At 45.7% G+C, this 16213-nt stretch overlaps 1 long non-coding RNA gene across 1 annotated transcript in view; it reads left to right on the top strand.

Moving 5' to 3' along the window:
* The window catches only part of LOC134909018 (uncharacterized), a 185323-nt gene extending 177987 nt beyond the window's left edge, over positions 1 to 7336 (top strand). The window contains exon 3 of the long non-coding RNA XR_010175829.1: positions 6725 to 7336. This is a non-coding gene — a long non-coding RNA (uncharacterized LOC134909018). The remainder of the gene's footprint in view (positions 1 to 6724) is intronic.
* Positions 7337 to 16213: the final 8877 nt, after the last annotated feature.

The raw sequence follows: 16213 nt of genomic DNA on the forward strand, positions 1-16213 counted from the left end.
AGGGTAAGGGTTAGGGTTAGGCTGCAGGAGGGGATTTTTAGGGTTAGGCTCTAGGAGGAGACAGTAAGGGTTAGGCTGCTGGAAGGGGTAGGGTTAAAATACTTACCAGGATATATTGGGGTTTTGACCATCAGGATGCCGCTGCCGGCGTCTGACCATTGAGATTGTAAATACCAGGATTTCGTACCCATCCCTCTGAAATCAGGATAAAGGAGAATCAAAATGATATTTTAAAAAATAGTTTACTGTAGCTCCCGTAGGGGCCACCATAAGATGCAGCTCTCTGGTTGTCATTTGGCCACCACTGCTTTATACAGAGGGGTATTCATTTATTTCTTATTTTTTGTAATGTTTAGTAGAAGTCTATCTCTGTATTACGGTATTATCCATGGCAGTCTATAACAGCAACTTGTTCTTACTGCAATCACTGCATGTACTATGGGCCTCCTTCAGAGTTGTACACTAATACATACACAGCGGATCTGCGGAAATATGCAAATGACACCGACGCCTGGATTTCTATTGAGGCGCCCAGTGTCGGCTTCTCAGAACCAAGCAACTATTAGAAGTGCACAGCGGTGGACGCAGATCCTTCAGTAATAGACTCCATATGGTTGCACAGAACGGCTGTGGGAATTGAGACTCAGATGCCATGCTAGGTGCATACAGGATCGCAGTTGTAGGCTGAGACACGCCCCAAGAACGGTTGTGACATGACCGTGTTTTTGCTGCCACTCCCCGTTACCTCCTTCAAATGCTCCCTGCCTCTCAATGCCAACGCAAATCTACGATCAAACTCTTAGGCATGTGGTGGGACGCCCAGCACAGGGCTAGTCCACCCTGCATGCCAGGCGGGATCCAATCTGAAGATCGACACTGTCTAGGTCGACAATGTTTAGGTCGACCACTATAGGTCGACAGTCACTAGATCGACTAGGTTGGAAGGTCGACAGGGTTTCTAGGTCGACATGTGCTAGTTCGACAGGTCAAAAGGTCGATACAAGTTTTTCTATTTTTTTTCTTTTTTTTTTTACTTTTTCATACTTAACGATCCACGTGGACTATCCACGTGTATTTTTCGGACCATAAGACGCACCTGACCATAAGACGCACCTCGTTTTTAGAGTAGGAAAACTGGAAAAAAAATATTCTAAACCAAATAGTGTAATAAAATATTTAATATTTAATAAACTATAACAGAATAGCTCTGCCTCCCTAGTTTTCACCGACCTCTAAGAGATATTTCCAGTTCTGTGTGATTTATCAGACTCCTACAAGGATTCTGTACAGTGCAGCCTTCTGTCAGAGCCACCTTCTGATGAAACCGTTCAATTGATACAACGGAGAAACGCGTTAAGGACCTATTCCATACTCCATCTGGGAACACCAACGTTTGGGACGATAGAACCGGTATCTTGGCAAAAATCTCCAACGTATATCTTGGTGAGAAGCTCCCTTAAAAGTATTAATGAGGAGAAGCTGAGTGGCGTGCAGCCACAGCGGAGAGCTGTCTTCTCACCCTTCTAACTGGAAGCTCTGAGGTCAGTACGTGAAGCTGCTACCACTCCGGGAATACGCGACTCCGGCAGAGATACATCCAGCGGCGCGCAGCCGCAGCCGGGCACTGCGTCTCCCGGAGCTTTACATCTGAAACCCTGCTGCTGTGGAGGTGAGCAACAATAGTTCACGATATCCCATAATTGACTGATTCTACTAATCAAAAATTCAGTACTGGAATCAGACCCTGGAATTAACGATAGAAAATTACCAACTATGGTTATGTGATACAAAACAAATTTCGTTACTAGGAGTGGCAACATATGTACTTTATTTGGGTTGGAGACCAAGGACTGTCCCAATAGCTATTTACAGGTACCATCTAGCGCTTTGAGTGTTCCCATCAATGTGAATCCGTGATATATATGAAAATTGATAAAGTTTACAATATGTAGTTTTCATTTTTATGTGAACCCATGATGAATGCAAAAGTTATGAAAGATTATAATATTTAACTTTTTATGTGTAATAAATTTTATATAATATAAAAAATATTATAATTATCTTTCCTTGTTTATATAATTAATTTATAGACATAGCAGGTGTTTAGCGCTCTTTTTATTATTTATTTGTTCTGTCAGAGCCAGCATACACAGACACACACACACACACACACACACACACACACACACACACACATCAGAGCCAGCATACACACACACACACACACACACACACACACACACACACACACACACACACACACACACACATATAGACAGTACCAGTGGTTCCCAGTTTCCAGGCTCTCAGGTAACGCTGCCCGCAGTGCACTCCTGAGGAGGTGGGGGGGAAAGGGGGAGTCACATGATGCCTGCTCTGCTGCTGGGCTCTGAGATGCGGGTGCTCTGCTGATGACGGTGCAGCAGCAGCATCCAGGACCCGGCGCTACCCGCTACCTGCAACCTCCATCTGTGCTGACTCTTATTCGCTCCATAAGACGCACATACTTTTTCCCGCACATTTTTGGGGAGAAAAAGTGCGTCTTATGGTCCGAAAAATACGGTAATCTTGGACCTTGCCCGAAGCATGGCGAGGGGACACGGTGCACTAATTCTGCTTCCCGGTCACTGTACGCAGAAAACAACACCAAAAAACCCCCCAAAACCTCATGTCGAACTCCTCCTACAGACGTGCGGAAGCATCGCACAGTGGCTCAGAAGCCCTGTGCTGCAGTGCGGCTGCTGCATGTGCGCACACAGTACAGGGCTTCAGCCTGCGATCGCTGCAGCGACCCGGTCTGAATTAGGCCCAATGTTCTGTACTTCTGGATCCAATCAGATTTTAAGAGTGCTCAAAGCAGCACAGATTATTTCCGGAGATGAGCCAGTGATCTGACCACTCATCTGATTATGCTAGTGAGGGGAAGGGCTGTACTGTGATGTGAGGCATGTGGAAAGCCAGGAAAGAATCAGGGTCTCCCAACAGTTCATTAGGGGGCAAACACGTTATTCACACCCTTTATGGAAACCAACCAAGTTTCCAGATTTAGGGCATAATTCAGACCTGATCACAGCAGCAAAATCTTTCTCTAAATGGGCAAAGCCATGTGCACTACAGGTGGGGTAGATATAACATGTGCAGAGAGAGTTAGTGGGTTATATTGTTTCTGTGCAGGGTAAATGCTGTCTGCTTTCTTTTTACACTGCAATTTAGATTTCAGTTTTAACACATCGCTCCCAAATCTAACTCTCTCTGCACGTTACATCTGCCCCACCTGCACTGCACATGATATTGTCCATTTGAGAATCTCTGAGTCCTTTGAGAAAACACTTATGTTTTTCCTGATGATTGATTTTATCAGCAAACCAATTTTTTGCGGCCAATTTTTACTTTTGGTAAATATACCCCTTATTCTGTTTAGGGTTGTGAAATAAATTTGGTTGCGGTAATTCACCTTGTAAAATTGTATTGATCAAGTTCATTTCATATTAAAACACCGTGGAAGTTAATTAACCAGTACGACTTGCGCTCAATTAATATCTCCTAACCTGTCCATTTGTAAATTTATGTTCAGAATCTTCTAATTAAATGTTATGACCCATGCCATATATTGATATTTTCTCATTTTCAATCAATAGTCGGGTTCTGTAATTCCATAAAGGAAATTCTATGCATTTCCTGACTTGCTGTCTTCAATATACTGTATTATTTTTTTTATATGTATAAATCCACATTATTGTTTGGTGATTATATAATGTTCTTCACCCACATTCATCACTGCTGGATAATATCAGATTTTTTTAAGAAAGGTTGTAAAATTCATGAAGAAGCAATTTGACATGTTCACACATCTATATAAAAAACACATTGCAGCAAGTCTTATCATATAATGGTTCTATCTTCTGGGAAATCCCAGGCTGCGAGATTATATTGTATGGTATTTTCTGTGGATGGTGAGATTTATCCTTTCCCCTGCAATGGTCAGCAATTGATACAAATGTCAAATATGCACAATGAAAGCCACATCATCACTGCAACATCTGTCACAGAAATAAAGCGTTGGACTTTGGACAGTATGAATGGCTTTCCCTGCCTTTGTTATGTTAGCTGATGGATAGATTGGATAACAGACAATGTTTTTGTAATGAAAAAAAAAAAAAGAATATGACGTTAAAATGTAGAAAAAAATACTTTTTAATACAAAATATAAATGATGGGGGTTTTGTTAGTGGATTGGCCAATGCACAGAAGCCTGCAAACCGATCGCCAAGGTACCCCACCTTCACGCAGGTCCTACACTATCACAGAGTTTTAAAACCTGACTACTGTTTCACACATCATCTGCCTTCTTGATTTAATGTGCACCTGCCTCACACTTTATGGCTTTTAAAGGTACAATAGTCACCTTACACTGGCTAATAGATTGCTAGGGAACAGCTGAGACAGGTTCAGGATAATAGAGTCCACATAGGGGTGCATGATAAAGCTAATGGCCACGGTTAATAACAGTGCTACACACAGTACCAGTCAAAAGTTTGGACACACCTTCTCATTCAATGGTTTTTATTTATTTTTATTATTTTCTACATTGTAGATTAATACTGAAGACATCAAAACTATGAAAGAACACATATGGAATTGTGTTGTAAACAGAAATGTGTTAAACAAATCAAAATATGTTTTAGATTTTAGATTCCTCAAAGTAGCCCCCTTTTGCTTTGATGACAGCTTTGCACACTCTTGGCATTTTCTCAATCAGCTTCATGAGGTAGTCTCCTGGAATGGTTTTGAATTAGCAGGTGTGCCTTGTCAAGAGTCAATCTGTGGAATTACTTGCCTTCTTAATGTGTTTGAGACCATCAGTTGTGTTGTGCAGAGGTAGGGTTAGTACACAGTGGACATCCCTATTTGACTACTGTTGTAATCCATATTATGGCACGAACCACTCAACTCAGCAAAGAGAAACGACAGTCCATCATTACTTTAAGGCATGAAGGTCAGTCGATACGGAAAATTTCAAGAACTTTGAATGTATCCTTAAGTGCAGTTGCAAAAACTATCAAACGCTATGATGAAACTGGCTCTCATGAGGACCACCCCAGGAAAGGAAGACCAAGGGGTAAATTTACTAAGATGGGAGTTCTATTTAAGATGGGATGTTGCCCATAGCAACCAATCAGATTCTACTTCTCATTTATCTGGCACCTTCTAGAAGATAATACCTGGAATCTGATTGGTTGCCACAGGCAACATCCCATCTTAAATAGAACTCCCATCTTAGAAAATTTACCCCCAAGAGTAACCTCTGCTGCAGAGGAAAAGTTATTAGAGTTACCATCCTCAGAAACCAGTACTTAACAGCACCTCAGATTAGAGCCCACATAAATTCTTCGCAGAGTTCAAGTAGCAGACAAATCTCAACATCAACTGTTCAGAGGAGACTGCGTGAATCAGGCCTTCATGGTCGAATTGCTGCAAAGAAGCCACTACTGAGGATGAACAACAAGAAGAAGAGAATTCTTTGGGACAAGAAACACAAGGAATGGACATTAGACCAGTGGAAATCTGTACTTTGGTCTGATGAATCCAAATTAGAGATTTTGGGTTCCAACCGCCATGTCTTTGTGAGACACAGAGAAGGGGAGCGGATTGTTTCTGCATGTGTGGTTCCCACTGTGAAGCATGGAGGAGGAGGTGTGATGGTGTGGGGGTACTTTGCTGGTGACACTGGGGGTAATTCAGAGTTGATCGCAGCAGCAAATTTGTTAGCAGTTGGGCAAAACCATGTGCACTGCAGGGGGGGAGGGCAGATATAACATTTGCAGAGAGAGTTAGATTTGGGTGGGTTATTTTGTTTTTGTGCAGGGTAAATACTGGCTGCTTTATTTTTACACTGCAATTTAGATTTCATTTTGAACACACCCCACCCAAATCTAACTCTCTCTGCACATATTATATTTGCCCCCCCCTGCAGTGCACATGGTATTGCCCAACTGCTAACAAATTTGCTGCTGCGACTGCTAACAAATTTGCTGCTGCAATCAACTCTGAATTACCCCAACTGTTGGTAATTTATTCAAAATTCAGGGCACACTTAACCAGCATAGCTACCACAGCATTCTGCCGCGCCATTCCATCCCATCTGGTTTGCGCTTACTGGGACCATCATTTGTTTTTCAACAAGACAATGACCCCAAACACACCTCCAGGCAATGTAAGGGCTACTTGACCAAGAAGGAAAGTGATGGAGTGCTGCGTAAGACCTGGCCTCCACAATCACCCAACCTAAACCCAATTGAGATGGTTTGGGATGAGTTGGACCACAGAGTGAAGGAAAAGCAGCCAACAAGTGCTCAGCACCTCTGGGAACTCCTTCAAGACTGTTGGAAAACCATTCCAGGAGACTACCTCATGAAGCTGATTGATAGAATGCCAAAAGTGCGCAAAGCTGTCGTATGTAAGAATCGTATGCTCTATTGATTAGACATGAATGTCCAGATATATAGTATCCTCTTCTGATTTTGATGATTGCCTCATTCATAGTAAGGTATGTGCCCTTATGTATTGAAGGCCTTGTTCCTTACGTTTATCCCTCTCTGCTTTTTTGTTCGTCTTTTATGTAAATTTTTTGGTTATGTCATCAGCTTGATTTTATTATTTATTATTCCTATTTCTTGTGTATTGGAAATAACATATATCCAAAAATTATATTCTACACTCATAGATGTACCCCTGATGAAGTCGCGGCAAAAGACGAAATGTGTTGGATTATCTGTTTCTGTTTGTGACCTCCAATCTACGAAAATAGGAGGAAAATATGGATTGCTGTGAAAAAGGATTACTGTGAAACAATGGACATTGTTACATTTTATGAATTTAAATAAATATATGGATCAAGTGGAACATATTCGACATTTGTCATTTTAAGAATCTGGATATCACTTCTTGCCACCAGGCGGTAATTGCTGATGTTAATGTGAATCCATTCGGATTTTAATAATATAGGGGCACCTATTCACTATATAGGCTTGCAAAGGTGCGTCACTCAGACTGGAATAACTGACGCTTAAAACTGTGGAGAAGTTATCAACGTTTCAATATTTTATATATTGTCATCAGGATCCAAAACACTTGAGGGTGGTTTTGCCAAAACCAAAACATGATGATGAATTAGAACCAAAACTAAAAACACAGGGCTCCATACACCTCTCATCTACAAAGGAAGAGGCTAGAATGCATACCCATCTGATATCCCATTTTAAAGCTATTTAATAAAATCTGTCCATTCCATCTGAAAATTCAGTTTTATAAAAATGTGAATATTAAAGACACAGGACCTGATCCAGAGATGTATGAAATCCCTATGTTAGAAGATTGGCGTATGTGCAGTATGTGTACCTTGCATATGCCCGTCTTCCACTGCACGATCTTTCGCAGTTCCCCAATGCCATTTGGGTGCTGGCTGGGGATGTGTCACCCTTGTTTTCTGGGAGTGATGAGGCCAGGGTCTGCATCTTCTGACACAGATATCCTGGCCTCAGCTACGGAGCTGCGACAGCCAGTCTGGGTAGCCTCAGGCTCACTCCGATGGCCAAGGTTTTCACAGAGTGATCAAATGGTGCATTTTTGGATGCAGCGGCGAATAGTAGAAGCTGCCAGGAGGCATTTATTTACACAAGACGCCTCCTGCTGCATTAGAATATGTTCACATCGCTGCTCAATCCAAAGATGCAGCAGTGATGTGAATTGCATCCACTTGTGAATTAGGACTATAGTTTAATACATGCTCAATTAGCCAAACAAACTGATTATACATACTACACCTGATCCTATTTAATTCAGATAACAGACATATGTGCCATGCAGTCCCAATTTGGCTACCACCCTACAGTTTCACCTGGGCCCCATATATATATCTTCACAGTTCTGCAGAGAAGCCCAACATAATCGGCCAGCCGGAGGATCGGTTGGGAATCCATCATCAACAACAGCACAAGAGCCACAGGTTGACTACATCTGGTGCTGGGTATACTGAGGATATATAGTTGCCAAAAACTGGGGTAGATGTATCAAGTGGTACAAGGATTGAAGTCTTGGACAAGTGGAAAAGATGCCTATACCCAGGGACAGATTGGGAAACAAAAGTGGCCCTGGAAAAGTTTCTAGAAGTGGCCTCATGTGGGCAGCACCAAACCAACTGTAGGCGGAGCCAATACCAAAGTAGGCGGGATTACTTCAAAATTTAATGTACGCGGAGTTACACCAACAAAAGGCAGAGCATGTCAAATTAGCTGGACCTAACACATTAAAAGTTTAGAAAGTATTGTGTTGTAGCAGGAGTAGAAAGTAAGAAATTAAAACTGGGGTGACATTTAATCCTCTGCACACTCATATCTCAATCCATCTCCTTCATTTGTCTCTGCTTCTAAGGGGTCAATTCAGTTCAACACGGATTGAATAGCGCTGGGAGGGAGCTCCTGGTGCTATTCAATTCAGAGCGATGCTGTCCCTGACTAGAGGATTTCTTCTTGCACCCTTCCAAGGGTGCGAGCCGAAATTCAACAAAACTATGGGGGAGAGTCAAATGTTTGAAAAGTCAGTTGGGTGTCTATTTTTTCCTATCTAATAGACAGGAAAAAACAGACACCCAACCGACTTTTCAAACATTTGAATTTCCCCCTAATTTTCATTACACTGTACATAATGCCTCTATTTCATATTACACCACTGAGTAGTGCCCCATATTCACGCTATGATACACAGTAGCTCCCCTTATACACATGCCCACAGTATCAGTGCCGCTTATATATATAATAATACCCACGATATCAGTGCCATTTGTACACATAATAATGCCAACGGTAGCAGTGACGCTTATACACATAATGGCCATGGTATCAGTGCCGCTTATACACATGGGTGGTCATTCCGAGTTGATCGCTAGCTGCATTCGTTCACTGTGCAGCGATGAGACAAAAAATGGCACTTCTGCGCATTCATATGCGGCACAATGCGCACGCGCAACGTACTATTACAACGGCCGATGTAGTTTCACACAGGGTCTAGCGAAGCTTTTCAGTCGCAGTACTGACCGCAGCGTGATTGACATGAAGTGGGCGTTTCTGGGTGGCAACTGACCGTTTTCAGGGAGTGTTCGTGCCAGGAAAAACGCAGGCGTGGCTGGGCGAATGCAGGGCGTGTTTGTGACATCAAAACAGGAACTAAACAGTCTAAAGTCATCGCAAGCGCTGAATAGGTATTGAGCTACTCTAAAACTGCGCAAAAAAACTTTGCCGCCGCTCTGCGATCCTTTCGTTCGCACTTCAGCTAAGCGAAAATACACTCCAAGTGGGCGGCGGCTTAGCGTTTGCACGGCTGCTAAAAACTGCTAGCGAGTGAACAACTCGGAATGACCACCATAATGGGCACAGTATCAGTGCCACTTATATACATAATAATGCCCACGGTAGCAGTGCCGCTTAAACACATAATAATGGCCACTGTAATAGTGCCGCTTATACACAGGATGGGCACAGTATCAGTGGCGCTTATACACATACTGGGCACGGTATCAGTGCCACTTGTATAAATAATAATGCCCACGGTAGCAGTGCCGCTTATACACATAATGGCCATCGTAGCAGTGCTGCTTATACACATAATGGCCATCGTAGCAGTGCTGCTTATACACATAATGGGCATCGTAGCAGTGCTGCTTATACACATAATGGGCACAGTATCAGTGACATTTATATACATAATAATGCCCACGGGAGTAGTGCCGCTTATAAACACATGGGCCCTCATTCCGAGTTGTTCGCTCGTTGCCGAATCTCGCTATATTGCGATTAGTCGCTTACTGCGCATGCGCAAGGTTCGCAGAGCGCATGCGCTTAGTTATTTTACTCAAAAGTTTGGTATTTTACTCACGGCATTACGAGGATTTTTCTCCGTTCTGGTGATCGTAGTGTGATTGACAGGAAGTGGGTGTTTCTGGGCGGAAACTGGCCGTTTTATGGGTGTGTTTGAAAAAACGCTGCCGTTTCTGGGAAAAACGCGGGAGTGGCTGGAGAAACGGGGGAGTGCCTGGGCGAACGCTGGGTGTGTTTGTGACGTTAAACCAGGAACGAAACTGACTGAACTGATCGCAGTGGCAGAGTAAGTGTCGAGCTACTCGAAACTGCTAAGAAATTTCTAATCGCAAGTTTGCCAATCTTTCGTTCGCAATTCTGCTAAGCTAAGATTCACTCCCAGAGGGCGGCGGCTTAGCGTGTGCAATGCTGCTAAAAGCAGCTAGCGAGCGAACAACTCGGAATGAGGGCCCTAATGCCCACGGTAGCAGTGCCGCTTAAACACATAATAATGGTCACTGTAACAGTGCCGCTTATACACATGATGGGCACAGTATCAGTGGCGCTTATACACATACTGGGCATGGTATCAGTGCCGCTTGTATACATAATAATGCCCACGGTAGCAGTGCCGCTTATACACATAATGGCAATCGTAGCAGTGCTGCTTATACACATAATGGCCATCGTAGCAGTGTTGCTTATACACATAATGGGCACAGTATCAGTGCCACTTATATACATAATAATGCCCACTGTAACAGTGACACTTATACACATAATGGGCACAGTATCATTGGCGCTTATACACATAATGGGCATCGTATCAGTGCCGCTTATATACATAATAATGCCCATGGTAGCAGTGCTGCTTATACACATAATGCCCACAGTAGCCGTGCTGCTTATACACATAATAATGGCCATTGTAGCAGTACTGCTTATACACATGTCCACGGAAGCAGTGCCCCTTTTACACATAATAAATGTCACCCCCACCCCACTTGCCTCATATCTCAGTGGTGTCTGCTCTCAGTGCGCCACCAGCTCCTTATTCCCTCTGCAGTCCAGCACCATTGGAGGGGGACTGGGGGAGGAGGGCTAAGGGTATCAGTCTAGCTCCTCCTGCCCACCATCCCTTCTATTTGTGTGGGAGCTGCGGCTACACTACAGCGCAGCACTAAAGAATTCTCATGGCTGGGCAAAGTAGGCTGGAGGAAATTGAACAGAGAGTATTCCTCTTTAGCATACTGTTACACCCCCCCCATCCAGATCTCCATGTTCCACTAGCACTGCAGCTCTCAATCTTTAAAAAAAAGTCCTGCAAACTACAATACCTGATAGTGGTACATGGAGATCTGTCTGACTGCTGCAATCAGGGCATGCTCCATGTCACCATTTCTTCCAGCTTCTTCCTCCCTCCCTGCAGACAGGCTGGCATTACAGTCTGGCGGTGGCTGGGAGCGCAGTGCAGGCAGAGGTCAGAGTAGACTTATACCAGTGGCGGATCTAGACTTTACTTATAGGGGTGGGGGTGGGGGGTTAGGAATCAGGGTTCCTCCACTCATAGCTCCTCCCACTTTGTTATGCCCCTCCCATTTTCAATATTGAAAGAGAGAGATGGGAAGAAAAAGGGTTTTGAGAGAAAGAGAGAGAAAGAGGGAGAGAGGTTAGACAGAGAAGGAGGGTGAGAGAGGGTTAAAAGAGAGAGGTGGGGGGAGAGAGAAGGAGAGAGAGGCGAGACAGAGAAGGAGGATGAAAGATAAGGTTGCGTGAGACTGGGGGTGAAAGAAAGGGTTGAAAGTGGGAGAGGGAGGTGGGGGAGAGAGAGCAGGGCAGAGAGAGAGGGAGGGGACAGAGAGAGAGAGAGAAAATATGAGAGAAAGAAAGAGCAAAAGAGAGAAAAAGAATAAGAGAGAAAGAGAAGGGGGTGAGAGAGGGGACGAGGAGAGAAGAAAGAAAAACAAAGAAATCAAAAAAGAAAGGGGGTGAGAGAGAGGGTTGAGAGAGAGAGAGAGAGAGAGAGAGAGAGAGAGAGAGAGAGAGAGAGAGGTGGCACCAGGTACAGGTGGCACCAGGGCTGGCTCCATGCCTATTAGTACCCTGAGCGAGAACATGTATAAGCGCCCCCCCACACCCCTATGTGCGCGCCGAAGGCGCGCTCCAGTAAAGGTGGGTGTGGCCTCTGGAAAAGTGGGCATGGTCTCATAACTTCATATTATTAGACTATAAATAAATATATTTTCACTGCCCCTCTACGCACACAATTAGCAGCCTTACACATAACAGCCACAGTAGTGTTCCTTACACACAATGTCTCCAGTATAGTGCCAGATATACATAATGTCTCCAGTATAGTGCCAGATACACATAATGTCTCCAGTATAGTGTCAGATACACATAATGTGCAGTGCCAGATAGACATGATATGCCCCGCAGCAGTGCCAGCTACACATGACATGCCCTGCAGCCGTGCCAGCTACACATGACATGCCCCCCAGCAGTGCCAGCTACACATGATAGTGTTCACTTTTTAGGGCAGGGTGCTGATCACAGGGAGGGCACATTTTTAAGTTAGGAGGGCAAAATGATGTACATACTGTAATGCTTGGTGCTCATCTACCTACATGCTAAAGCATGGACAGTGCGCGCCAAAGGCGCACAGCAAAAATTTAGGGGCATTGCTTTGTGGGGAAGGTGTGTGGCCACATAATAGTGGCAATTCGCATTACACCACACAGTAGTGCAGCTAATACACATTGCACCAGGTAGAACCTCCTATACACACTGCGCCAGGCAGAGCACGTTAGACACTTTGCGCCAGGCAGAGCACTAAAACATATTGCGCCAGGTAGAGCACTGAGACACACTGTGCCAGGTAGAGCACTGAGACACACTGTGCCAGGTAGAGCACTGAGACACACTGTGCCAGGTAGAGCACTGCGACACACTGTATCAGGTAGAGCACTGAGACACATTGCGCCAGGTAGAGCACAGACGCCTAGCGGGAACACTACATGATATGCTCCCCAGCCGTGCCAGCTACACATGACATGCCCCCCAGCAGTGCCAGATACATAAATGGCCACACAGTGCCAGATATGTCCCCACAGTTCCAGATACATAAATGCCCCCACAGTGCCAGATACATAAATGCTCCCACAGTGCCAGATAAATAAATGCCGCCACAGTGCCAGATAAATAAATGCCCCCACAGTGCCAGATAAATAAATGCCCCCACAGTGCCAGATATGCCCCCAGAGTGCCAGATAAATAAATGCCGCCACAGTGCCAGATATGCCCCCACAGTGCCAGATAAATAAATGCCCCCACAGTGCCAGATATGCCCCCAGAGTGCCAGATAAAAAAATACCACCACAGTGCCAGATATGCCCCCAGTGCCAGATAAATAAATGCTGCCACAGTGCCAGATAAATAAATGCCCCCACAGTGCCAGATAAATAAATGCCCCCACAGTGCCAGATAAATAAATGCCGCCACAGTGCCAGATATGCCCCCACAGTGCCAGATAAATAAATGCTGCCACAGTGCCAGATATGCCCCCACAGTGCCACATACATAAATGCCCCCACAGTGCCAGATACATAAATGCCCCCACAGTGCAAGATATGCCCCCACAGTGCCAGATAAATAAATACCACCACAGTGCCAGATATGCCCCCAGTGCCAGATAAATAAATGCTGCCATAGTGCCAGATAAATAAATGCTCCCACAGTGCCAGATAAATAAATGCCCCCACAGTGCCAGATATGCCCCCACAGTGCTGGATACATAAATTCCCCCACAGTGCTAGATATGCCCCCACAGTGCCAGATAAATAAATGCCGCCACAGTGTCAGATATGCCCCCACAGTGTCAGATAAGTAAATGCCCCCACAGTGCCAGATAAATAAATGCCGCCACAGTGCCAGATATGCCTCCACAGTGCCAGATAAATAAATGCCGCCACAGTGCCAGATATGCCCCCACAGTGCCACATACATAAATGCCCCACAGTGCCAGATACATAAATGCCCCCACAGTGCAAGATATGCCCCCACAGTGCCAGATAAATAAATACCACCACAGTGCCAGATATGCCCCCAGTGCCAGATAAATAAATGCTGCCATAGTGCCAGAAAAATAAATGCTCCCACAGTGCCAGATAAATAAATGCCCCCACAGTGCCAGATATGCCCCCACAGTGCTAGATACATAAATTCCCCCACAGTGCTAGATATGCCCCCACAGTGCCAGATAAATAAATGCCGCAACAGTGCCAGATATGCCCCCACAGTGCCAGATACATAAATGCCGCCACAGTGCCAGATATGCCCCCACAGTGCCACATACATAAATGCCGCCACAGTGCCAGATACATAAATGCCCCCACAGTGCCAGATATGCCCCCACAGTGCCAGATAAATAAATGCCGCCACAGTGCCAGATATGCCCCCACAGTGCCACATACATAAATGCCCCCACAGTGCCAGATACATAAATGCCCCCACAGTGCAAGATATGCCCCCACAGTGCCAGATAAATAAATACCACCACAGTGCCAGATATGCCCCCAGTGCCAGATAAATAAATGCCGCCACAGTGCCAGATAAATAAATGCCCCCACAGTGCCAGATAAATAAATGCCCCCACAGTGCCAGATAAATAAATGCCGCCACAGTGCCAGATATGCCCCCACAGTGCCAGATAAATAAATGCCGCCACAGTGCCAGATATGCCCCCACAGTGCCACATACATAAATGCCCCCACAGTGCCAGATACATAAATGCCCCCACAGTGCAAGATATGCCCCCACAGTGCCAGATAAATAAATACCACCACAGTGCCAGATATGCCCCAAGTGCCAGATAAATAAATGCTGCCATAGTGCCAGATAAATAAATGCTCCCACAGTGCCAGATAAATAAATGCCCCCACAGTGCCAGATATGCCCCCTCAGTGCTAGATACATAAATTCCCCCACAGTGCTAGATATGCCCCCACAGTGCCAGATAAATAAATGCCGCCACAGTGCCAGATATGCCCCCACAGTGCCAGATACATAAATGCCCCCACAGTGCCAGATACATAAATGCCCCCACAGTGCCAGATAAATAAATGCTGCCACAGTGCCAGATAAATAAATGCCCCCACAGTGCAGATATGACCCCACACAGTGCCAGATAAATGCCCCCACAGTGCCAGATACAAAAATGCCCCCACAGTGCAGATATGACCCCACACAGTGCCAGCCATAAATGTCCCCCACAATACCTGCGGCGCTGGGAGGGGAGGAGTGCTGCTGTCTGAGGGCGCAGGTGGGCGGGCTCCAAAGCGCTTGTGTGCGCTATACACGCTGCGCAGCGCCGGCGTCTGACGTCAGACACCGGCGCCACACAGCGTGCACTGGCACACAGGCCGAGACAGGGTAATGGTGCACACGGCCGGCTCCAGGTTCGAATATGGCGGTCCAGCGCGCAGCACCCATCATGGGTGGCGCCCCGCGTGGCCGCTCTATTCGAACATGCCTGGAGCCGGCCCTGGGTGGCACTGTGTACCATGCTGTCCCCCCACCCCTGATACAAGAGTCACTGTGTGTGTGTGTCCCTTCAGTACAAGCAGCACTGTTTAACTTGGGTAGCAGCAGGTCCCCCTTCTCATCAGCGCTGGCTGTAGCGGGTCCCCTCTTCTGGTTTTTGTGGGATTGTGACGTCGGGCAACAGCATCAGAGCGGAAGAAAAAGCGAAAGGAGGGGCTGAATTTGCTGGACTCCTCCTCTTGCTAGTACTACGCCGACAGTGCTGCTGCATACACCCTCATTGCACCATACTGCCGCAGGTCTCTGTTTAAAAAACAAAGTGTCCGAAATAACATGTGGGGTGGAACGGGCCCATGTCTGTGTGCACCCACCCCCCTGGATCTGACAGTGCCTCCTGTCACCTCACACACAGCCTACTCCCCCCAGCCACCACCCCCACGCACAGCCTTTTACCCCCCCGTCACCACACACACACATAGCCTTTTACCCCCCCGTCACCACACACACACATAGCCTATTACATCCCAGTCACCACACACACACATAGCCTATTACATTCCAGTCACCACACACACACATAGCCTATTACATCCCAGTCACCACACACACACTTAGCCTATTACATCCCAGTCACCACACACACACATAGCCTATTACATTCCAGTCACCACACACACACATAGCCTATTACATCCCAGTCACCACACACACACACATAGCCTATTACATCCCAGTCACCACACACACACATAGCCTATTACATCCCAGTCACCACACACACACATAGCCTATTACATCCCAGTCACCACACACACACACAT

This window comes from Pseudophryne corroboree, chromosome 4 (genome assembly GCF_028390025.1).
Source record: "Pseudophryne corroboree isolate aPseCor3 chromosome 4, aPseCor3.hap2, whole genome shotgun sequence".
In the NCBI taxonomy this organism is placed as follows: domain Eukaryota; kingdom Metazoa; phylum Chordata; class Amphibia; order Anura; family Myobatrachidae; genus Pseudophryne; species Pseudophryne corroboree.